General features: G+C 39.7%; 2 non-coding genes across 2 annotated transcripts; both read left to right on the plus strand.

Annotated features, from left to right (window-relative positions):
* The first annotated feature begins 4106 nt into the window (after positions 1-4106).
* LOC112780503 (small nucleolar RNA R71) lies at positions 4107-4214 on the plus strand. Its single transcript, XR_003191335.1, has one exon. It is a non-coding gene; the product is annotated as a small nucleolar RNA R71 (small nucleolar RNA).
* A 17975-nt stretch (positions 4215-22189) lies between these two features.
* Positions 22190-22297, plus strand: LOC112780399 (small nucleolar RNA R71). Its single transcript, XR_003191240.1, has one exon. It is a non-coding gene; the product is annotated as a small nucleolar RNA R71 (small nucleolar RNA).
* The last annotated feature ends 2417 nt before the right edge of the window (positions 22298-24714 follow it).

Here is a 24714-nt window from a genome sequence, read left to right on the forward strand (position 1 = left end):
TTTCATTAGAATTATGCACTTTCTTGAGAAACAAGCAAGCTAATTGAGAAGATTTTCATGTTTCCCTTGATTGAACCAACCATATGTGAATTCATGCCATTTCATGAGGTTTTGAACTATATTTGTTGCATATTGTGGAAGATTGAATACCTCATGATTTTGAGCAAAGCTTTGATTAGTTTGGTTGATCAATGATAGGTGAAGAAGGCTTGGAGAAAGGTTGAAGCAAAGAGGAATGGCTAGGAGTGAAGAAAGGACAATGGAATAAGTGAAAATTGAACCAGGTTGCATGAAGTTAGCCCCAACGTTAGCCCCCTAACTTGGAGGCTAACGTTGGGCATGTAAATCACTCCCTGGAAGTGGCCAACGTTAGCTCCAACGTTAGCCCCCTAACTTGGAGGCTAACGTTGGAACTTGAGAGTTTCTCCCCTGGGCACCAACGTTTGCGCCAACGTTAGCCCCCTAACTTGGAGGCTAACGTTGGCACTTAAAATACAAAGAGGGAAGGCCAACGTTTGCGCCAACGTTAGCCCCCTAACTTGGAGGCTAACGTTGGCGCCACTAGCAATAAGCATTGCCAACGTTAGGGTCAAAGTTAGACCCCTAACGTTGGCACCAACGTCCAAACCAGGAAATCAAGCTTGCTGCTATGAAAAGTTAGGGGCAAAGTTAGACCCCTAACTTTGACCCTAACGTTGAGATCATCTTTGGCCAACTTCAAAAACCGGTTCAATTGGTTCACTTCGGTTCTTCTTCAATCTTCAAAGAGCAATCAACCAAGGCCTCTTTCAACCCAATTCCACCAAGAACAAAGGCCCAACTCAAGGCTTGAAGATCATTTTGGAAAGTGTATAAATAGGATAGAATTCAAGTTAATAGGGGGCTTTTCTGGGAGAATTTTCATAGGGGAGCTTTCCTTTTAGAATTTTCATAATAGTTTTTGGGAAGCTTTTGTTACTGAGTGCACTTGAATTTCTTTGTTTCCTTTTACTTGCAATTTCATTTTACATTTGTCTTGGATCTTGGATTGGAGAATTGAAGAAATTCTGTTTCAATCTCAATCTTGGATCTCTCTGTTTCTTTACTTTACTGTTAATTGCATTTCATTTCCGGTTCATTGTTCTTCATCTCTTTTCTTTGCAATTTACAATTTCCCTTGCAATTGTCTTGTTGGATCTAGGAAGGCATTGAGATCTAGACTTGGTTTTCTAGTCTCTGGGTCCTGAGATCTGAATTCTCATTTTAATTCTCTGTTTAATGCTTTCTTATGTTCATCTACTTTTCTGTTTTATTTCCGGTTCAATCCCAATTCCCTTTTATTCTTCTGTTTGATGCACTTTAGTTTTTCCCTGTTTAAATTCTGCAAATCCACATCCCTACCCTCTTTACATTCCAAGCAATTTACATTTCTTGCACTTTAAGTTTCTGCAATTTACATTTCTTGCACTTTAAGTTTCTGCAATTTACTTTCCTGTTCTTTAAGTTTCAGCAATTTACTTTCCTGCTCTCTTTAATTTCATGCAATTTACATTCTGTGAATCACAAATCACCCAACAAACACTTGATTCGCTTGACTAAATCAACCACTAAACTAAAATTGATCAATCCTTCAATCCCTGTGGGATCGACCTCACTCCCGTGAGTTTTTATTACTTGATACGACCCGGTACACTTGCCGGCTAGTTTTGGGTGTTTTGGGAGAGATTCGTTTCTCATCAAAATATCTCATCAGTGGGTTTGGGTGGGAAATTGGTTTTGAATTTTGAAGGTAGGTGGGGTTTATGAGGTAGGTTTATGGGGAAGAGTGGATGGATGTGAGTGGTGAAGAGGTGATGGGGAAGAAAGATTGAGGTTGTGTGAAAGAGAGTGGTGAGAAAAAGTGAGTGGAGGTAGGTGGGGATCCTGTGGGGTCCACAGATCCTGAGGTGATCCTGTGGGGTCCACAGATCCTGGGATGATCCTGTGGGGTCCACAGATCCTGGGGTGTCAAGGATTTGCATCCCTGCACCAATTAGGCATGTAAAATGCCTTTGCACACAACTCTGGGTGTTCAGCACCAGGTTGGTGCCCATTTTGGGCGTTTAACGCCCATTTACTAGCCATTTCTGGCGTTGAACGCCAGAACCATGCTTGTTCTGGGCGTTCAGCGCCAGAATGCTGCCCATTTTGGGCGTTCAGCGCCAGAACCATGCTCTGTTCTGGCGTTGAACGCCAGGCAGATGCTTCTCCAGGGTGTGATTTTTCTTCTGCTGTTTTTGATTCCGTTTTCAATTTTTATATTTATTTTGTGACTCCTCATGATCATGAACCTATAAAGATATATAACTAAGAAAAATATAGTTAGATAAATAAAAATTGGGTTGCCTCCCAACAAGCGCTTCTTTAATGTCAATAGCTTGACAGTGGGCTCTCATGGAGCCTCGCAGATGTTCAGAGCATTGTTGAAACTCTCCAACACCAAACTTAGAGTTTGGATATGGGAGTTCAACACCAAACTTAGAGTTTGGTTGTGGCCTCCCAACACCAAACTTAGAGTTTGACTGTGGGGGCTTTGTTTGACTCTGCTTTGAGAGAAGCTTTTCATGCTTCCTCTCCATGGTTGCAGAGGGAGATCCTTGAGTTTAATACACAAGGGAGTCCTCATTCCATTGAAGGACTATTTCACCTCTGTCAACATCAATCACAGCTCTTGCTGTGGCCAGGAAAGGTCTTCCTAGGATGATGGATTCATCCTCTTCCTTTCCAGTATCCAGGACTATGAAATCAGCAGGGATGTAAAGGTCTTCAACCTTTACTAATACGTCCTCTACTTGTCCATATGCCTGTTTTCTTGAATTGTCTGCCATCTCTAATGAGATTTTAGCAGCTTGCACCCCATAGATTCCCAGTTTCTCTATTACAGAGAGGGGCATGAGGTTTATTCCTGAACCAAGGTCACACAGAGCCTTGAAGATCATGGTGCCTATGGTACAAGGTATTATGAACTTCCCAGGATCCTGTCTCTTCTGAGGCAATGTCAGTTGATCCAGGTCACTTAGTTCATTGATGAACAAGGGAGGTTCAACTTCCCAAGTATCAATGCCAAATAATTTGGCATTTAGCTTCATGATTGCACCAAGGAACTTGGCAGTTTGCTCTTCAGTAACATCCTCATTCTCTTCAGAAGAGGAATACTCATCAGAGCTCATGAAGGGCATAAGGAGGTTCAATGGAATCTCTATGGTCTCTAGATGAGTCTCAGATTCCTTTGGTTCCTCAGAGGGAAGCTCCTTATTGGTCACTGGACGTCCCAGGAGGTCTTCCTCCTTGGGATTCACGTCCTCCTCTCCCTCACTGGGTTCGGCCATTTTGCTTATGTCAATGGCCTTGCACTCTCCTTTTGGATTCTCTTCTGTATTGCTTGGGAGAGTACTAGGAGGGATTTCAGTGATCCTCTTACTCAGCTGGCCCACTTGTGCTTCCAGATTTCTAATGGAAGACCTTGTTTCATTCATGAAACTTACAGTGGCCTTAGACAGATCAGAGACTAAGTTTGCCAAATTAGAAGTATTTTGTGCAGAGTTCTCTGTCTGTTGCTGAGTGGATGATGGAAAAGGTTTATTATTATTAAACCTGTTTCTTCCACCATTATTAAAGCGTTGTTGAGGCTTTTGATCCTTCCATGAGAAATTTGGATGATTTCTCCATGATGAGTTATAGGTGTTACCATAAGGTTCACCTAAGTAATTCACCTCTGCTATTGCAGGGTTCTCAGGATCATAAGCTTCTTCTTCATAAGAAGCCTCTTGAGTACTGTTGGATGCAGCTTGCATTCCATTCAGACTCTGAGAGATCATGTTGACTTGCTGAGTCAATATTTTATTCTGAGCCAATATGGCATTCAGAGTATCAACTTCAAGAACTCCCTTCTTCATAGGCGTCCCATTACTCATAGGATTCCTCTCAGAAGTGTACATAAAGTGGTTATTAGCAACCATGTCGATGAGTTCTTGAGCTTCTGCAGGCGTTTTCTTTAGGTGAATGGATCCACCTGCAGAAGTATCCAATGACATCTTTGATAACTCAGATAAACCATCATAGAATATATCCAGGATGGTCCATTCTGAAAGCATGTCAGAAGGATACTTTTTAGTCAGTCCTTTGTATCTCTCCCAAGCTTCATAGAGGGATTCACCTTCTTTCTGTCTGAAGGTTTGAACATCCACTCTAAGCTTGCTCAGCTTTTGAGGAGGAAAGAACTTGGCTAAGAAAGCCTTGACCAGCTTATCCCAAGAGTTCAGGCTATCCTTGGGTTGAGAATCCAACCACACTCTAGCTCTGTCTCTTACAGCAAAAGGGAAAAGCATGAGCCTGTAGACTTTAGGATCTACTCCATTAGTCTTAACAGTATCACAGATCTGCAAGAATTTAGTTAAGAACTGAAAAGGATCTTCAGATGGAAGTCCATGAAACTTGCAGTTCTGCTGCATCAGAGAAACTAATTGAGGTTTCAGCTCAAAGTTGTTTGCTCCAATGGCAGGAATGGAGATGCTTCTTCCATGTAAATTGGAATTAGGTGCAGTAAAGTCACCAAGCATCCTCCTTGCATTATTACTATTTTCGGCTGCCATCTCCTCTTCCTGTTCGAAAATTTTTGAAAGGTTATCTCTGGATTGTTGTAATTTAGCTTCTCTTAATTTTCTCTTCAGAGTCCTTTCAGGTTCTGGATCTGCTTCAACAAGAATATTCTTGTCCTTGCTCCTGCTCATATGACAAAGAAGAGGGCACAGAAATAATAATAATAATAATATGGATCCTTTATACCACAGTATAGGGATCCCTTTGTGAGTGGAAGAAAAGAGGGAGATGAGAGAGAAAGAGAATTTTCGAAAATGATTTTTGAATGGAAAACAGAAATACTTGCATTAATTCATCGAGACACAGCAGAGCTCCTCACCCCCAACAATGGAGTTTAGAGACTCATGCCGTCAAAGAGTACAAAGTTAAGATCTAAAAAATGTTATGAGATGTTAGTAGATGAATAAATAAATAGAATAAGATGGGAGAGGGAGAATTTTCGAAAATAATTTTTGAAAAGGGTTAGTGATTTTCGAAAATAGTTTTTGAAAAAGGTTAGTAATTTTCGAAAAATTTTGAAATCAAAAATAAAAATAATTAATTAATTAAAAAGAAATTTTTGAAAAAGATGGAAGGGATTTTCGAAAATGAGAGAGAGAGTTAGTTAGGTAGTTTTGAAAAAGATAAGAAACAAACAAAAAGTTAGTTAGTTAGTTGAAACAAATTTGAAAAGATAAGAAGTTAGGAAGTTAGAAAAGATATTTTGAAAATTTTTTTTTTGAAAAAGGTATGATGAGAAGATATTTTTGAAAAGATATGATAGGAATTAGTTTTGAAAAAGATTTGATTTTTAAAATCACAATTAATGACTTGATTCACAAGAAATCACAAGATATGATTCTAGAACTTAAAGTTTGAATCTTTCTTAACAAGCAAGTAACAAACATGAAATTTTTGAATCAAAACATTAATTGTTAATATTATTTTCGAAAATTTTGATAAAGATAAGAAAAAGATTTTTGAAAAATATTTTGAAAAAATTTTTTGAATTTTTCGAAAATAATGAAAAAGGTATGATTTTTGAAAAAGATTTTGAAAAAGATAAGATTTTCAAATTGAAAATTTGATTTGACTCATAAGAAATAATTAAATTTTAAAAAATTTTGAAAAAGTCAATTCAAATTTTCGAATTTGATGAGGAGAAAAAGGGAAAGATTTTTTTTTTTATTTTTGAATTTTTAATGATGAGAGAGAGAAACAAGAAAAATGATGCAATGCATGAGAATTTTAGATCAAAACATGTGATGCATGCAAGAATGCTATGAATGTCAAGATGAACACCAAGAACACTATGAAGATCATGATGAACACCAAGAACATATTTTTGAAAAATTTTTAATGCAAAGAAAACATGCAAGACACCAAACTTAGAATTCTTTAATGCTTAGACACTAAGAATTCAAGAATGCATATGAAAAACAAGAAAAGACACAAAACATGCAAATGCAAAGCTCAAACAAGAAGACTTACCAAGAACAACTTGAAGATCATGAAGAACACTGAATGCATGAAATTTTTTGAAAAATGCAAGATGCACATGCAAGTGACACCAAACTTATAACATGACTCATGACTCAAACAAAAAACACAAAATATATATTTTTTTGATTTTTTTTATTTTCTAATTTTTTTGGATTTTTATTTTATATTTTTTGAAAATTATTTAGAAAAGAGAAAATAAGGATTCCAAAATTTTTAATATGAATTCCAGGAATCTTGCATTCTTAGTCTAAAGCTTCAGTCCAGGAATTAGACATGGCTCACTAGCCAGCCAAGCTTTCAATGAAAGCTCCAGTCCAAAACACTAGACATGGCCAATGGCCAGCCAAGCTTCAGAAAGATATCAGAATATACTGCTCATTACTTATCAAATATGTAACTTGCCTCTATGCTGATGGCTTGGAAGCCTCAGTCCAACAATGCTCTGAATATCTGTGAGGCTCCATGAGAGCCCACTATCAAGCTATTGACATTAAAGAAGCGCTTGTTGGGAGGCAACCTAATTTTTATTTATCTAACTATATTTTTCTTAGTTATATGTCTTTATAGGTTCATGATCATGAGGAGTCACAAAATAAATATAAAAATTGAAAACGGAATCAAAAACAGCAGAAGAAAAATCACACCCTGGAGGAGCATCTGCCTGGTGTTCAACGCCAGAACAGAGCATGGTTCTGGCGCTGAACGCCCAAAATGGGCAGTATTCTGGCGCTGAACGCCCAGAACGAGCATGGTTCTGGCGTTCAATGCTAGAAATGGCTAGTAAATGGGCGTTGAACGCCCAAAATGAGCACCAACCTGGCGCTGAACGCCCAGAGTTGTGTGCAAAGGCATTTTACATGCCTAATTGGTGCAGGGATGCAAATCCTTGACGCCCCAGGATCTGTGGACCCCACAGGATCATCCCAGGATCTATGGACCCCACAGGATCACCTTAGGATCTGTGGACCCCACAGGATCCCCACTTACCTCCACTCACTTTTTCTCACCACTCTCTTTCACAAAACCTCAATCTCTCTTCCCCATCACCTCTTCACTACTCACATCCATCCACTCTTCCCCATAAACCTACCTCATAAACCCCACCTACCTTCAAAATTTAAAACCAATTTCCCACCCAAACCCACCCATATGGCCGAAACCTTTCCCCCCTCCCTTCCCTATATAAAGCCCTCCATTCTTCACCAAATACACACAACACACCCCTCTATACCCTTCTTGGCCGAAACACTTCCCACTCTCCCTCTCTTCCATTTCTTCTTCTTCTTCATCTATTCTTTCTTTTATTGCTCGAGGGCGAGCAAAATTCTAAGTTTGGTGTGGTAAAAGCATAAGCTTTTTGTTTTTCCATTACCATTGATGGCACCTAAGACCGGAGAATCCTCTAGAAAGGGGAAAGGGAAGACAAAAGCTTCCACATCCGAGTCATGGGAGATGGAAAGGTTCATCTCCAAAGCCCATCAAGACCACTTCTATGATGTTGTGGCCAAGAAGAAGGTGATCCCTGAGGTCCCTTTCAAACTCAAAAGAAATAAGTATCCGGAGATCCGACATGAAATTCAAAGAAGAGGTTGGGAAGTTCTAACAAATTCCATCCAACAAGTCAGCATACTAATGGTTCAAGAGTTCTATGCTAATGCATGGATCACCAAGAACCATGATCAAAGTAAGAACCCAGATCCAAAGAACTATGTTACAATGGTTCGGGGAAAATACTTGGATTTTAGTCCGGAAAATGTAAGGTTGGCGTTCAACTTGCCAAACATGGAAGAGAACGCACGCCCCTACACAAGGAGAGTCAACTTTGATCAAAGGTTGGACCAAGTCCTTATGGACATATGTGTAGAAGGAGCTCAATGGAAGATTGACTCCAAAGGCAAGCCAGTTCAACTAAGAAGATTGGACCTCAAGCCTGTAGCTAGAGGATGGTTGGAGTTCATTCAATGCTCAATCATTCCCACTAGCAACCGGTCTGAAGTTACTATAGACCGGGCCATCATGATCCATAGCATCATGATTGGAGAAGAGGTGGAAGTTCATGAGATTATACCTCAAGAACTCTACAAGGTGGCTGACAAGTCCTCCACTATGGCGAGGTTAGCCTTTCCTCACCTCATTTGCCCCCTATGCAATTCAGCTGGGATTGACATAGAGGGAGATATCCTCATTAAAGAGGACAAGCCCATCACTAAGAAAAAGATGGAGCAAGCAAGAGAGCCCATTCATGGAGCTCAAGAGGCGTATGAAGCTCATCACCATGAGATCCCGGAGATGCCTCAAATGCACTTTCCTCCACAAAACTATTGGGAGCAATCAATACCTCCCTAGGAGAATTGAGTTCTAATATGGGACAACTAAGGGTGGAACATCAAGAGCACTCCATCATGCTTCATGAAATAAGAGAAGATCAAAAAGCAATGAGGGAGGAGCAACAAAAACAAGGAAGAGACATAGAAGAGCTCAAGGACATCATTGGTTCCTCAAGAAGGAAACGCCACCATCACTAAGGTGGATTCATTCCTTGTTCTTATTTCTTCTGTTTTTCGTTTTCTATGTTATGTGCTTATCTATGTTTGTGTCTTCATTACATAATCATTAGTAGTAGTAACTATGTCTTAAAGTTATGAATGTCCTATGAATCCATCACCTCTCTTAAATGAAAAAAATGTTTTAATTCAAAAGAACAAGAAGTACATGAGTTTCGAATTTATCCTTGAACTTAGTTTAATTATATTGATGTGGTGACAATGCTTCTTGTTTTCTGAATGTATGCTTGAACAGTGCATATGTCTTTTGAAGTTGTTGTTTAAGAATGTTAAATATGTTGGCTCTTGAAAGAATGATGACTAGGAGACATGTTATTTGATAATCTGAAAAATCATAAAAATGATTCTTGAAGCAAGAAAAAGCAGCAAAGAGCAAAGCTTGCAGAAAAAAAAAGGGAAAAAAAATAGGCGAAAAAAAATAGAAAGAAAAAGAAAAAGCAAGCAGAAAAAGCCAAAAGCTCTTAAAACCAAAAGGCAAGGGCAAATAAAAAGGATCCCAAGGCTTTGAGCATCAGTGGATAGGAGGGCCTAAAGGAATAAAATCATGGTCTAAGCGGCTAAACCAAGCTGTCCCTAACCATGTGCTTGTGGCGTGTAGGTGTCAAGTGAAAACTTGAGACTGAGCAGTTAAAGTCAAGGTCCAAAGCAAAAAAAAAAAAAGAGTGTGCTTAAGAACCCTGGACACCTCTAATTGGGGACTTTAGCAAAGCTAAGTCACAATGTGAAAAGGTTCACCCAATTATGTGTCTATGGCATTTATGTATCCGGTGGTAATACTAGAAAACAAAGTGCTTAGGGCCACGGCCAAGACTCATAAAGAAGCTGTGTTCAAGAATCATCATACTGAACTAGGAGAATCAATAACACTATCTGAACCTTGAGTTCCTATAGATGCCAATCATTCTGAACCTCAATGGATAGAGTGAGATGCCAAAACTATTCAAGAGGCAAAAAGCTATAAGTCCCGCTCATATGATTGAAGCTATGTTTCATTGATAGTTTGGAATTTATAGTATATTCTCTTCTTTTTATCCTAATTGATTTTCAGTTGCTTGGGGACAAGCAACAATTTAAGTTTGGTGTTGTGATGAGTGGATAATTTATACGCTTTTTGATATTGTTTTTAGTATGTTTTTAGTATGATCTAGTTACTTTTAGGGATGTTTTCATTAGTTTTTATGTTAAATTCACATTTCTGGACTTTACTATGAGTTTGTGTGTTTTTCTGTGATTTCAGGTATTTTCTGGTTGAAATTGAGGGACTTGAGCAGAAATCAGATTCAGAGGTTGAAGAAGGACTGCTGATGCTGTTGGATTCTGACCTCCCTGCACTCAAAGTGGATTTTCTGGAGCTACAGAACTCGAAATGGCGCGCTTCTAATTGCGTTGGAAAGTAGACATCCAGGGATTTCCAGAAATATATAATAGTCCATACTTTGGCCAAGAATAGACGACGATGTAAACTGGCATTCAACGCCAGCTTTCTGCCCAAATCTGGCGTCCAGCGCTAGAAAAGGAGCCAAAACCAGAGTTGAACGCCCAAACTGGCACAAAATCTGGCGTTCAACTCCAAGAAGGACCTCTACACGTGCAACACTCAAGCTCAGCCCAAGCACACACCAAGTGGGCCCCGGAAGTGGATTTATGCATCAATTACTTACTCATGTAAACCCTAGTAGCTAGTTTATTATAAATAGGACCTTTCACTATTGTATTAGACGTCTTTTTGACCATCTTTGATCAGTTGTATGCTATCTTAGATCACGTTTGAGGGCTGGCCTATCGGCCATGCCTGGACTTTCACTTATGTATTTTTAACGGTAGAGTTTCTACACTCCATAGATTAAGGTGTGGAGCTCTGCTGTTCCTCAAAGATTAATGCAAAGTACTACTATTTTCTATTCAATTCATCTTGTTTCGCTTTCAAGATATTCATTCGTACTTCAATCTGAATGTGATGAACGTGACAATCATCATCATTCCCTATGAACGCGTGCCTGACAACCACTTCCGTTCTACCTTCGACTGAATGAGTATCTCTTAGATCTCCTAACCAAAATCTTCGTGGTGTAAGCTAGAATGATGGCGGCATTCAAGAGAATCCGGAAAGTCTAAACCTTGTCTGTGGTATTCCGAGTAGGATTCAATGAATGAATGACTATGACGAGCTCCTAACTCACGATTGCAGGGCGTTAGTGACAGACGCAAAAGGATAGTAAATCCTATTCCAGCATGATCGAGAACCGACAGATGAATAGCCGTGCCGTGACAGGGTGCGTTGACCATTTTCACTGAGAGGATAAGATGAAGCCATTGACAAGGGTGATGCCTCCAGACGATTAGCCGTGCCGTGACAGGGCATTGGATCATTTTCCTGAGAGATGACCGAAAGTAGCCATTGACAGTGGTGATGTATCACATAAAGCCAGCCATGGAAAGGAGTAAGACTTTCCGGATTCTCATGAATGCCGCCATCAGTTCTAGCTTATACCACGAAGATTCTAATTAAGAGATCTAAGAGATACTCATTCAATCGGATATAGAACGGAGGTGGTTGTCAGGCACACGTTCATGGGTTGAGGAAGGTGATGAGTGTCACGGATCATCACCTTCATCACAGTTAATCGCGAATGAACATCTTAGGTAGGAACAAGCGTGTTTGAATGGAAAACAGAAATACTTGCATTAATTCATCGAGACACAGCAGAGCTCCTCACCCCCAACAATGGAGTTTAGAGACTCATGCCGTCAAAGAGTACAAATTTCAGATCTGAAAAATGCTATGAGATACAAAATAAGTCTCTAAAAGTTGTTTAAGTACTAAACTAGTAGCCTAGGTTTACAAAAAGTGAGTAGACTATGACAGATGGTGCAGAGATCCACTTCTGGACCCACTTGGTGTGTGGTGGGGCTGAGACTTAAGCAATTTACGTGCATAAGGCCATTTTGGGCATTCAACACCGGGTTTGGATCCATTTCTGGCGTTGAACTCCAACTTTTAATCCTTTTCTGGCACTGAACGCCAGAATTGGGCAGAGAACTGGCGTTAAACGCCAGTTTACGTTATCTATCCTTGAGCAAAGTATGGACTATTATATATTTCTGAAAAGTCCTGGATGTCTACTTTCCAATGCAATTAAAAGCACGCCATTTCGAGTTCTGTAGCTCCAAAAAATTTACTTTGAGTGCAGGGAGGTCAGAATCCAACAGCATCAGCAGTCCTTTTTCAGCCTGAATCAGATTTTTGCTCAGCTCCTTCAATTTCAGCCAGAAAAATACCTGAAATTACAGAAAAATACACAACTCATAGTAAAGTCCAGAAATATGAATTTTTCCTAAAAACTAATGAAAATAAACTAAAAACTAACTAAAACATACTAAAAATTATATGAAATTAACCCTAAAAAGCGTATAAAATATCTGCTCATCACAACACCAAACTTAAACTGTTGCTTGTCCTCAAGCAACTAGACAAATAAAATAGAAGACTAATGGGTTGAGAAGCAAAAATATCTCAGAGTTTTTGAGTGAAGCTCAGATTCTAATTAGATGAGCGGGACTAGCAGCTTTTTGCTTCCACTTTTTGTTTTTCCATTATGCGATCTTGGGGCAAGCATCAACCTAATACCTGCATCCACTATCAGAAAGCTTGGCTTAACTGAAGAAGTTAAACCAACCCGGATATGTCTCCAGCTTGCTGATGGTTCCACTAAATACCCATCAGGCGTGATTGAAGACATGATTGTCAGAGTTGGGCCATTCGCCTTTCCCACTGACTTTGTTGTGCTGGAAATGGAGGAGCACAAGAGTGCTACTCTCATTCTAGGAAGACCCTTCCTAGCAACTGGACGATCCCTCATTGACGTCCAACAAGGGGAAATAACCCTGAGAGTCAATGATGATGAATTTAAGTTGAACGCTGTCAAAGCCATGCAGCATCCAGACACATCAAAAGACTGCATGAAAGTTGATCTTATTGACTCTTTGGTAGAAGAGATCAACATGGCTGAGAGTCTTGAATCAGAGTTAGAAAACATCTTTAAAGATGTTCAGCCTGATTTAGTGGATTCAGAGGACATGAAAGAACCTCTGAAATTTCTTCTGGAAGAGGAAAAACCTCCTAAACCCGAGCTCAAGCCATTACCACCATCCTTGAAATATGCGTTTCTGGGAGAAGGTGACACTTTTCCAGTGATCATAAGCTCTGCTTTAAATTCACAGGAAGAGGAGGCACTTATTCAAGTGCTAAGGACACACAAGACACCTCTTGGGTGGTCCATAGGTGACCTTAAGGGCATAAGCCCAGCTAGATGCATGCACAAAATCTTATTGGAGGATAATGCCAAACCAGTGGTTCAACCACAGAGGCGGCTAAATCCAGCCATGAAAGAAGTGGTGCAGAAAGAGGTCACCAAATTACTAGAGGCTGGGATTATTTTTCCTATTTCTGATAACCCCTGGGTGAGCCCTGTCCAAGTCGTCCCAAAAAAGGGAGGCATGACAGTGATTCATAATGAATAAAATGAACTGGTTCCTACAAGAACAGTTACAGGGTGGCGCATGTGTATTGACTACAGAAGGCTCAATACAGCCACCAGAAAGGATCATTTTCCTTTACCATTCATAGACCAGATGCTAGAAAGACTAGCAGGTCATGATTATTACTGCTTTTTGGATGGCTACTCAGGCTATAACCAGATTGCAGTAGATCCCCAAGATCAAGAGAAAACAGCATTCACATGTCCATCTGGAGTGTTTGCTTATAGAAGGATGCCATTTGGGCTATGTAATGCGCCTGCAACCTTCCAGAGATGCATGCTCTCTATTTTCTCTGATATGGTGGAAAAATTTCTGGAAGTCTTCATGGATGACTTCTCAGTATATGGAGACTCATTCAGCTCCTGTCTTGATCACCTGAAACTTGTTCTAAAAAGATGCCAAGAGACCAACCTAGTTTTAAACTGGGAAAAATGTCACTTCATGGTGACTGAGGGGATTGTCCTTGGGCATAAAATCTCAAACAAGGGAATAGAGGTAGATCAAGCAAAAATAGAGGTAATTGAAAAATTACCACCACCTGCCAATGTTAAGGCAATCAGAAGCTTTCTGGGGCATGCAGGATTCTATAGGAGGTTTATGAAGGATTTTTCAAAAATCGCAAAACCAGTAAGTAATCTGCTAGCTGCTGACACGCCATTTGTGTTTGACACAGAGTGCCTGCAGGCGTTTGAAACACTGAAAGCTAAGCTGGTCACAGCACCAGTCATTTCTGCACCAGACTGGACGTTACCATTTGAGCTAATGTGTGATGCCAGTGATCACGCCATTGGTGCAGTGTTGGGACAGAGGCATGATAAGCTTCTGCATGTCATTTATTACGCCAGTCGCGTTCTAAATGATGCCCAGAAAAATTACACAACCACAGAAAAAGAATTACTTGCAGTGGTTTACGCCATTGACAAGTTCAGATCATACTTAGTAGGATCAAAAGTGATTGTGTATACTGATCATGCTGCTCTTAAATATCTACTCACAAAGCAGGATTCAAAACCCAGGCTCATCAGATGGGTGTTGCTTCTGCAAGAGTTTGATATAGAAATAAGAGACAGAAAAGGGACAGAGAACCAAGTGGCTGATCATCTGTCCCGGATAGAACCAGTAGAAGGGACGCCCCTCCCCTCTCTTGAGATCTCTGAAAATTTTCCGGATGAGCATTTATTTGCCATTCAGGAAACACCATGGTTTGCCGATATTGCAAACTATAAAGCTGTAAGGTTCATACCCAAGGAGTACAACAGGATACAAAAGAAGAAATTAATTACTGATGCAAAGTACTACTTGTGGGATGAACCTTATCTCTTTAAGAGATGTGCAGATAGAATAATCCGTAGGTGTGTGCCTAGAGAAGAAGCACAGAGGATCCTGTGGCATTGCCATGGATCTCAATATGGAGGCCATTTCGGAGGTGAGCGAACAGCCACCAAGGTCCTCCAATGTGGCTTCTATTGGCCCACACTCTATAAAGATTCCCGAGAGTTTGTACGTAACTGTGACAGTTGCCAAAGAGCTGGTAATCTGCCTCATGGTTACGCCATGCCTCAACAAGGAATCTTGGAAATTGAGTTGTTTGACGTATGGGGAATTGACTTCATGGGACCTTTCCCACCATCATACTCAAACACTTATATTCTGGTGGCAGTTGACTATGTATCAAAATGGGTTGAAGCCATTGCCATACCCACCAATGATACTAAGACAGTGCTGAAGTTCCTCCAGAAATATATCTTTAGCAGGTTTGGTGTCCCTAGAGTACTAATCAGTGATGGGGGCACTCACTTCTGCAATAAACAGCTTTACTCTGCCATGGTTCGGTATGGAATTCGCCACAAGGTAGCTACTCCATATCATCCACAAACTAATGGGCAAGCTGAAGTCTCTAACAGAGAATTAAAGAGAATCCTAGAACGGACAGTAAATACCCGTAGAAAGGATTGGGCACGGAGCTTGGATGATGCTCTGTGGGCTTACAGAACAGCATTCAAGACCCCTATAGGGACCTCTCCATACCAACTCGTGTATGGTAAGGCATGTCACCTGCCTGTGGAACTGGAACATAAGGCCTACTGGGCAACCAGATTCCTAAACTTTGATGCCAAATTAGCAGGAGAAAAATGATTGCTCCAGCTAAATGAGCTAGAGGAATTCAGATTCACAGCTTTCGAAAATGCCAAGCTTTATAAAGAGAAATAAAAAAAAGTGGCATGACAGAAAGCTGTCATCTAGAATCTTTGAACTAGGACAGAAGGTTCTGTTATTTAACTCTAGACTCAGGCTAGTCCCCGGGAAACTGAAATCCCGGTGGAGGGGACCATACGTGATTACAAGTGTATCACCATATGGTTATGTGGAGATTCAAGATATTGATTCTGATAAGAAGTTCATTGTCAATGGACAGAGAATCAAGCACTATCTTGAAGGCAACATTGAGCAAGAATGCTCAAGGCTGAAGCTATATTAAAAGCTCAGCAAAGTCCAGCTAAAGACAATAAAGAAGCGCTTGCTGGGAGGCAACCCAGCCATGGGGCAACAATCCTCTAAGCATTTTGCCCTATTTTTTATTTTTATTTTTATTTGTTTATATAAAGTTCACTGACACTAAGGTGAGAAATCATTTACAGAAGACCTCGGCACACAAAACAGAGAAAAAGAGCTCACTGGCAAGAAAACGCCAGTAAAAGTGTATTTTGGGTGTTCAACGCCCAAAATGGGCATCCACTGGGCGTTGAACGCTAGTAATGGTAGCAATCTGGGCGTTCAACGCCAGAAATGGGCACCCACTGGGCGTTGAACGCCAGTAATGGCAGCAGCTGGGCGTTGAACGCCCAGGAGAGCAGCAATTGGGCGCTGAACGCCCAAAACAGGCAGTGTTTGGGCGTTCAAACGCCAGGATGGCAGGGAGGAGACAAAACTCATTTTTATTCAAAATTTTTCATTCCAACCTTGATTTTCTTACTTCAATTCATGATTTCTTACATGAACATGTTAAGAACCCTGATTTCTAAATTCCATAATTTCTAAAAACCCTACCACTAAAAATATCAAATGTATTTTAATCCATAAGCACCAGGCATCTTTGCAAATTCAACCCTTTTCAAAATTTTTTTTACAAATCTATCTTTTTCAACTCATCAATATCTTTTCAGAACCTCCACTTTCTCTTTTTCAAAAATTAAATCTATCTTTCTCAAAAATCTTTCATATCTTCTCAATTTTAAACTATATCTTCTATCTTATCTTTTCCAAATACATCTTTTTATCATATCTTTATCTCTTTTTTTCGAAAACCCACCCTCCCCCCTTATAAATTTGAGTTCGGCCTCCCTCCTCTCCCATCAACAATTGCACCTAGCTCTCCTTCTATCCCTCTCCTTTCTTTTCTTTTGCTTAAGGACAAGCAAACCTCTAAGTTTGGTGTGTTTATCCGCGATCACTAAGATCATGGCCCCCAAAGGAAAACAACCCACTCCAAGAGGCAAGAAAGAGAGCGTTCCAAAACCACTTTGGAATCAAGGGAAGTTCTTATCTAAAGAACATTCGGACCATTATAACAAAATAATGGGTCTGAGATCAGTGATCTCGGAAGTTAGATTCGATCTGAAAGAAGATGAATATCCGGAGATCCAGGAGCAAATTCGAATCAGGAACTGGGAAGTCCTAGCTAATCCTGAAACGAAGGTGGGAAGGAATATGATCCAGGAGTTCTATGCTAATATGTGGCAGACTGACAAGCAAAAACTATCTGGAACTGCCTTCTATGAATATCGGACCATGGTCAGAGGAAAGATTGTTCATACCACCCCTGACAAGATCAGAGAGATCTTAAAGCTACCTCAGCTGAAAGATGATTCAGATTCTTTCAACAGGAGAATGATGAGAACAGACAAGAGCCTGGATAAGATTCTAGAGGACATATGTATCCCTGAAGCCAGATGGACCACTAACACAAAGGGTGTCCCAAACCAACTCAAGAGAGAAGATCTCAAACCAGTCGCCAGAGGATGGCTGGACTTCATTGGGCATTCTCTGTTGCCTACCAGCAACCGTTCTGAAGTCACAGTTAAAAGAGCAGTGATGATCCATTGCATCATGATGAGAAAAGAAGTGGAAGTTCATCAGCTAATCTCAACTGAACTCTACAAAATTGCTAACAAAAATTATAAAGAAGCCAGGTTGGCTTACCCAAGTGTGATATCGCTGCTCTGCAAGGATGCTGGAGTAAGGATGGGAATAACTGAGTATATCTCAGTTGAGAAGCCAATCACCAAAGCATCAATGGAAAAACAACAAGCGCAGGAGGATCCCACCAAGAAGAAAACGCAGGAATTCCTTCCAGAAATCCCTCAATCTGAATATTGGGAGTATCTTGAGACGTCCATCACCAAGATACGGGAAGCTATGGAGCAAATAATAAAAGAACAGAAGGAATACAGTCAAATTCTTACATATATGTTTAAAGAACAAGAGGAGCAAGGGCGTGACTTAAGGGACTTGAAGCGCCAGAAGTTATCTCTTGCAGGATTGAGCACCCCAAGGATCAGAGGAACCCCTGTTCCCCCAGAATAAAGGTTGTTAAATTCCAATTTCTGCTTTAAATCTGTGATAGTGTCATTAGAAAAGTTCACCTTAGGAGTCATATAGTAGTAATTAGTATCTATTTTGATCTTTTCTCCAATTAAGCTATAGTTTATTTTTCTCATCATCAGCAAACATGAATAAAATAGTAGATCTTTTGAATAAGAGGCAATAAAATTTCGAGTTTTAATAAGAGAAATTCTAATTAGTTACATGTGGTGACAATACTTTCTGTCTTCTGAATGAATGCTTGAACAGTGCATATGTCTTTTGAATTTGTTGCTTAAGACTGTTAAATATGTTGGCTCTTGAAAGAATGATGAACATGAGACATGTTATTGATAATCTAAAAAATCATAAAAATGATTCTTGAAGCAAGAAAAAGCAGAAAAAGCCAATAGCCCTTAAAAACCAAAAAGCAAGGGTAATAAAAAGGATCCCAAGGCTTTGAGCATCAGTGGATAGGAGGGCCTAAGGGAATAAAATCCTGGCCTAAGCGGCTAAACCAAGCTGTCCCTAACCATGTGCTTGTGGCGTGAAGGTGTCAAGTGAAAACTTGAGACTGAGCGGTTAAAGTCAAGGTCCAAAGCAGAAAGAAGAGTGTGCTTAAGAACTCTGGACACCTCTAATTGGGGACTTTAGCAAAGCTGAGTCACAATCCAAAGGGTTCACCCAATTATGTGTCTGTGGCATTTATGTATCCAGGGGTAATACTGGAAAACAAAGTGCTTAGGGCCACGGCCAAGACTCATGAAATAGCTGTGTCCAAGAATCATCATACTGAAATAGGAGAATCAATAACATTATCTGAATTCTAAGTTCTTATAGATGCCAATCACTCTGAGCTTCAATGGATAAAGTGAGATGCCAAAACTGTTCGGAAGTAAAAAGCTGCTAGTCCCGCCCATCTAATTAGAATCTGAGCTTCACTCAAAAACTCTGAGATATTATTGCTTCTCAACCCATTAGTCTTCTATTTTATTTGTCTAGTTGCTTGAGGACAAGCAACAGTTTAAGTTTGGTGGCAAATGAGGTGAGGAAAGGCTAACCTTGCCATAGTGGAGGACTTGTCAGCCACCTTGTAGAGTTCTTGAGGTATAATCTCATGAACTTCCACCTCTTCTCCAATCATGATGCTATGGATCATGATGGCCCGGTCTATAGTAACTTCAAACCGGTTGCTAGTAGGAATGATTGAGCATTGAATGAACTCCAACCATCCTCTAGCTACAGGCTTGAGGTCCAATCTTCTTAGTTGAACCGGCTTGCCTTTGGAGTCAATCTTCCATTGAGCTCCTTCTACACATATGTCCATAAGGACTTGGTCCAACCTTTGATCAAAGTTGACTCTCCTTGTGTAGGGGCGTGCGTTCTCTTCCATGTTTGGAAAGTTGAACGCCAACCTTACATTTTCCGGACTAAAATCCAAGTATTTCCCCCGAACCATTGTAACATAGTTCTTTGGATCCGGGTTCTTACTTTGATCATGGTTCTTGGTGATCCATGCATTAGCATAGAACTCTTGAACCATTAGGATGCCGACTTGTTGGATGGGATTTGTTAGAACTTCCCAACCTCTTCTTTGAATTTCATGTCGGATCTCCGGATACTCATTTCTTTTGAGTTTGAAAGGGACCTCAGGGATCACCTTCTTCTTGGCCACAACATCATAGAAGTGGTCTTGATGGGCTTTGGAGATGAACCTTTCCATCTCCCATGACTCGGATGTGGAAGCTTTTGTCTTCCCTTTCCCCTTTCTAGAGGATTCTCCGGTCTTAGGTGCCATCAATGGTAATGGAAAAACAAAAAGCTTATGCTTTTACCACACCAAACTTAGAATTTTGCTCGCCCTCGAGCAATAAAAGAAAGAATAGCTGACGAAAAAGAAGAAATGGAAGAGAGGGAGAGTGGGAAGTGTTTCGGCTAAGAAGGGTGTAGAGGGGTGTATTGTGTGTATTTGGTGAAGAATGGAGGGCTTTATATAGGGAAGGGAGGGGGGGAAAAGTTTCGGCCATATGGGTGGGTTTGGGTGGGAAATTGGTTTTGAATTTTGAAGGTAGGTGGGGTTTATGAGGTAGGTTTATGGGGAAGAGTGGATGGATGTGAGTGGTGAAGAGGTGATGGGGAAGAAAGATTGAGGTTGTGTGAAAGAGAGTGGTGAGAAAAAGTGAGTGGAGGTAGGTGGGGATCCTGTGGGGTCCACAGATCCTGAGGTGATCCTGTGGGGTCCACAGATCCTGGGATGATCCTGTGGGGTCCACAGATCCTGGGGTGTCAAGGATTTGCATCCCTGCACCAATTAGGCATGTAAAATGCCTTTGCACACAACTCTGGGCGTTCAGCGCCAGGTTGGTGCCCATTTTGGGCGTTCAACGCCCATTTACTAGCCATTTCTGGCGTTGAACGCCAGAACCATGCTTGTTCTAGGCGTTCAGCGCCAGAATGCTGCCCATTTTGGGCGTTCAGCGCCAGAACCATGCTCTGTTCTGGCGTTGAACGCCAGGCAGATGCTCCTCCAGGGTGTGATTTTTCTTCTGTTGTTTTTTATTCCATTTTCAATTTTTATATTTATTTTGTGACTCCTCATGATCATGAACCTATAAAGACATATAACTAAGAAAAATATAGTTAGATAAATAAAAATTGGGTTGCCTCCCAACAAGCGCTTCTTTAATGTCAATAGCTTGACAGTGGGCTCTCATGGAGCCTCGCAGATGTTCAGAGCATTGTTGAAACTCTCCAACACCAAACTTAGAGTTTGGATATGGGAGTTCAACACCAAACTTAGAGTTTGGTTGTGGCCTCCCAACACCAAACTTAGAGTTTGACTGTGGGGGCTTTGTTTGACTCTGCTTTGAGAGAAGCTTTTCATGCTTCCTCTCCATGGTTGCAGAGGGAGATCCTTGAGTTTTGAACACAAGGGAGTCCTCATTCCATTGAAGGACTATTTCACCTCTGTCAACATCAATCACAGCTCTTGCTGTGGCCAGAAAAGGTCTTCCTAGGATGATGGATTCATCCTCTTCCTTTCCAGTATCCAGGACTATGAAATCAACAGGGATGTAAAGGACTTCAACCTTTACTAATACGTCCTCTACTTGTCCATATGCCTGTTTTCTTGAATTATCTGCCATCTCTAATGAGATTTTAGCAGCTTGCACCCCATAGATTCCCAGTTTCTCTATTACAGAGAGGGGCATGAGGTTTATTCCTGAACCAAGGTCACACAGAGCCTTGAAGATCATGGTGCCTATGGTACAAGGTATTATGAACTTCCCAGGATCCTGTCTCTTCTGAGGCAATGTCAGTTGATCCAGGTCACTTAGTTCATTGATGAACAAGGGAGGTTCAACTTCCCAAGTATCAATGCCAAATAATTTGGCATTTAGCTTCATGATTGCACCAAGGAACTTGGCAGTTTGCTCTTCAGTAACATCCTCATTCTCTTCAGAAGAGGAATACTCATCAGAGCTCATGAAGGGCATAAGGAGGTTCAATGGAATCTCTATGGTCTCTAGATGAGTCTCAGATTCCTTTAGTTCCTCAGAGGGAAGCTCCTTATTGGTCACTGGACGTCCCAGGAGGTCTTCCTCCTTGGGATTCACGTCCTCCTCTCCCTCATTGGGTTCGGCCATTTTGCTTATGTCAATGGCCATGCACTCTCCTTTTGGATTCTCTTCTGTATTGCTTGGGAGAGTACTAGGAGGGATTTCAGTGATCCTCTTACTCAGCTGGCCCACTTGTGCTTCTAGATTTCTAATGGAAGACCTTGTTTCATTCATGAAACTTACAGTGGCCTTAGATAGATCAGAGACTAAGTTTGCCAAATTAGAAGTATTTTGTGCAGAGTTCTCTGTCTGTTGCTGAGTGGATGATGGACAAGGTTTATTATTGTTAAACCTGTTTCTTCCACCATTATTAAAGCCTTGTTGAGGCTTTTGATCTTTCCATGAGAAATTTGGATGATTTCTCCATGAGGAGTTATAGGTGTTACCATAAGGTTCACCTAAGTAATTCACCTCTGCTATTGCAGGGTTCTCAGGATCATAAGCTTCTTCTTCATAAGAAGCCTCTTGAGTACTGTTGGATGCAGCTTGCATTCCATTCAGACTCTGAGAGATCATGTTGACTTGCTGAGTCAATATTTTATTCTGAGCCAATATGGCATTCAGAGTATCAACTTCAAGAACTCCCTTCTTCATAGGCATCCCATTACTCATAGGATTCCTCTCAGAAGTGTACATAAACTGGTTATTAGCAACCATGTCGATGAGTTCTTGAGCTTCTGCATGCGTTTTCTTTAGGTGAATGGATCCACCTGCAGAAGTATCCAATGACATCTTTGATAACTCAGATAAACCATCATAGAATATATCCAGGATGGTCCATTCTGAAAGCATGTCAGAAGGACACTTTTTGGTCAGTCCTTTGTATCTCTCCCAAGCTTCATAGAGGGATTCACCTTCTTTCCGTCTGAAGGTTTGAACATCCACTCTAAGCTTGCTCAGCTTTTGAGGAGGAAAGAACTTGGCTAAGAAAGCCTTGACCAGCTTATCCCAAGAGTTCAGGCTATCCTTGGGTTGAGAATCCAACCACACTCTAGCTCTGTCTCTTACAGCAAAAGGGAAAAGCATGAGCCTGTAGACTTTAGGATCTACTCCATTAGTCTTAACAGTATCACAGATCTGCAAGAATTCAGTTAAGAACTGAAAAGGATCTTCAGATGGAAGTCCATGAAACTTGCAGTTCTGCTGCATCAGAGAAACTAATTGACGTTTCAGCTCAAAGTTGTTTGCTCCATTGGCAGGAATGGAGATGCTTCTTCCATGTAAATTGGAATTAGGTGCAGTAAAGTCACCAAACATCCTCCTTGCATTATTACTATTTTTGGCTGCCATCTCCTCTTCCTGTTCGAAAATTTCTGAAAGGTTATCTCTGGATTGTTGTAATTTAGCTTCTCTTAATTTTCTCTTCAGAGTCCTTTCAGGTTCTGGATCTGCTTCAACAAGTATATTCTTGTCCTTGCTCCTGCTCATATGACAAAGAAGAGGGCACAGAAAAAATAATAATAATAATATGGATCCTTTATACCACAGTATAGGGATCCCTTTGTGAGTGGAAGAAAAGAGGGAGATGAGAGAGAAAGAGAATTTTCGAAAATGATTTTTGAATGGAAAACAGAAATACTTGCATTAATTCATCGAGACACAGCAGAGCTCCTCACCCCCAACAATGGAGTTTAGAGACTCATGCCGTCAAAGAGTACAAAGTTCAGATCTAAAAAATGTTATGAGATGTTAGTAGATGAATAAATAAATAGAATAAGATGGGAGAGGGAGAATTTTCGAAAATAATTTTTGAAAAGGGTTAGTGATTTTCGAAAATAGTTTTTGAAAAAGGTTAGTAATTTTCGAAAAATTTTGAAATCAAAAATAAAAATAATTAGTTAATTAAAAAGAAATTTTTGAAAAAGATGGAAGGGATTTTCGAAAATGAGAGAGAGAGTTAGTTAGGTAGTTTTGAAAAAGATAAGAAACAAACAAAAAGTTAGTTAGTTAGTTGAAACAAATTTGAAAAGATAAGAAGTTAGGAAGTTAGAAAAGATATTTTGAAAATTTTTTTTTTGAAAAAGGTATGATGAGAAGATATTTTTGAAAAGATATGATAGGAATTAGTTTTGAAAAAGATTTGGTTTTTAAAATCACAATTAATGACTTGATTCACAAGAAATCACAATATATGATTCTAGAACTTAAAGTTTGAATCTTTCTTAACAAGCAAGTAACAAACTTGAAATTTTTGAATCAAAACATTAATTGTTAATATTATTTTCGAAAATTTTGATAAAGATAAGAAAAAGATTTTTGAAAAATATTTTGAAAAAGATTTTTGAATTTTTCGAAAATAATGAAAAAGGTATGATTTTTGAAAAAGATTTTGAAAAAGATAAGATTTTCAAATTGAAAATTTGATTTGACTCATAAGAAACAATTAAATTTTAAAAAATTTTGAAAAAGTCAATTCAAATTTTCGAATTTGATGAGGAGAAAAAGGGAAAGATATTTTTTTTATTTTTGAATTTTTAATGATGAGAGAGAGAAACAAGAAAAATGATGCAATGCATGAGAATTTTAGATCAAAACATGTGATGCATGCAAGAATGCTATGAATGTCAAGATGAACACCAAGAACACTTTGAAGATCATGATGAACACTAAGAACATATTTTTGAAAAATTTTTAATGCAAAGAAAACATGCAAGACACCAAACTTAGAATTCTTTAATGCTTAGACACTAAGAATTCAAGAATGCATATGAAAAACAAGAAAAGACACAAAACATGCAAATGCAAAGATCAAACAAGAAGACTTACCAAGAACAACTTGAAGATCATGAAGAACACTATGAATGCATTAAATATTTTGAAAAATGCAAGATGCACATGCAAGTGACACCAAACTTATAACATAACTCATGACTCAAACAAAAAACACAAAATATATTTTTTTTTTATTTTTTTTATTTTCTAATTTTTTTGGATTTTTATTTTATATTTTTCGAAAATTATTTAGAAAAGAGAAAATAAGGATTCCAAAATTTTTAATATGAATTCCAGGAATCTTGCATTCTTAGTCTAAAGCTTCAGTCCGGGAATTAGACATGGCTCACTAGCCAGCCAAGCTTTCAATGAAAGCTCCAGTCCAAAACACTAGACATGGCCAATGGCCAGCCAAGCTTCAGAAAGATATCAGAATATACTGCTCATTACTTATCAAATATGTAACTTGCCTCTATGCTGATGGTTTGGAAGCCTCAGTCCAACAATGCTCTGAACATCTGTGAGGCTCCATGAGAGCCCACTGTTAAGCTATTGACATTAAAGAAGCGCTTGTTGGGAGGCAACCCAATTTTTATTTA

The sequence above is a fragment of the Arachis hypogaea genome, chromosome 19 (assembly GCF_003086295.3).
Source record: "Arachis hypogaea cultivar Tifrunner chromosome 19, arahy.Tifrunner.gnm2.J5K5, whole genome shotgun sequence".
In the NCBI taxonomy this organism is placed as follows: Eukaryota; Viridiplantae; Streptophyta; class Magnoliopsida; order Fabales; family Fabaceae; genus Arachis; species Arachis hypogaea.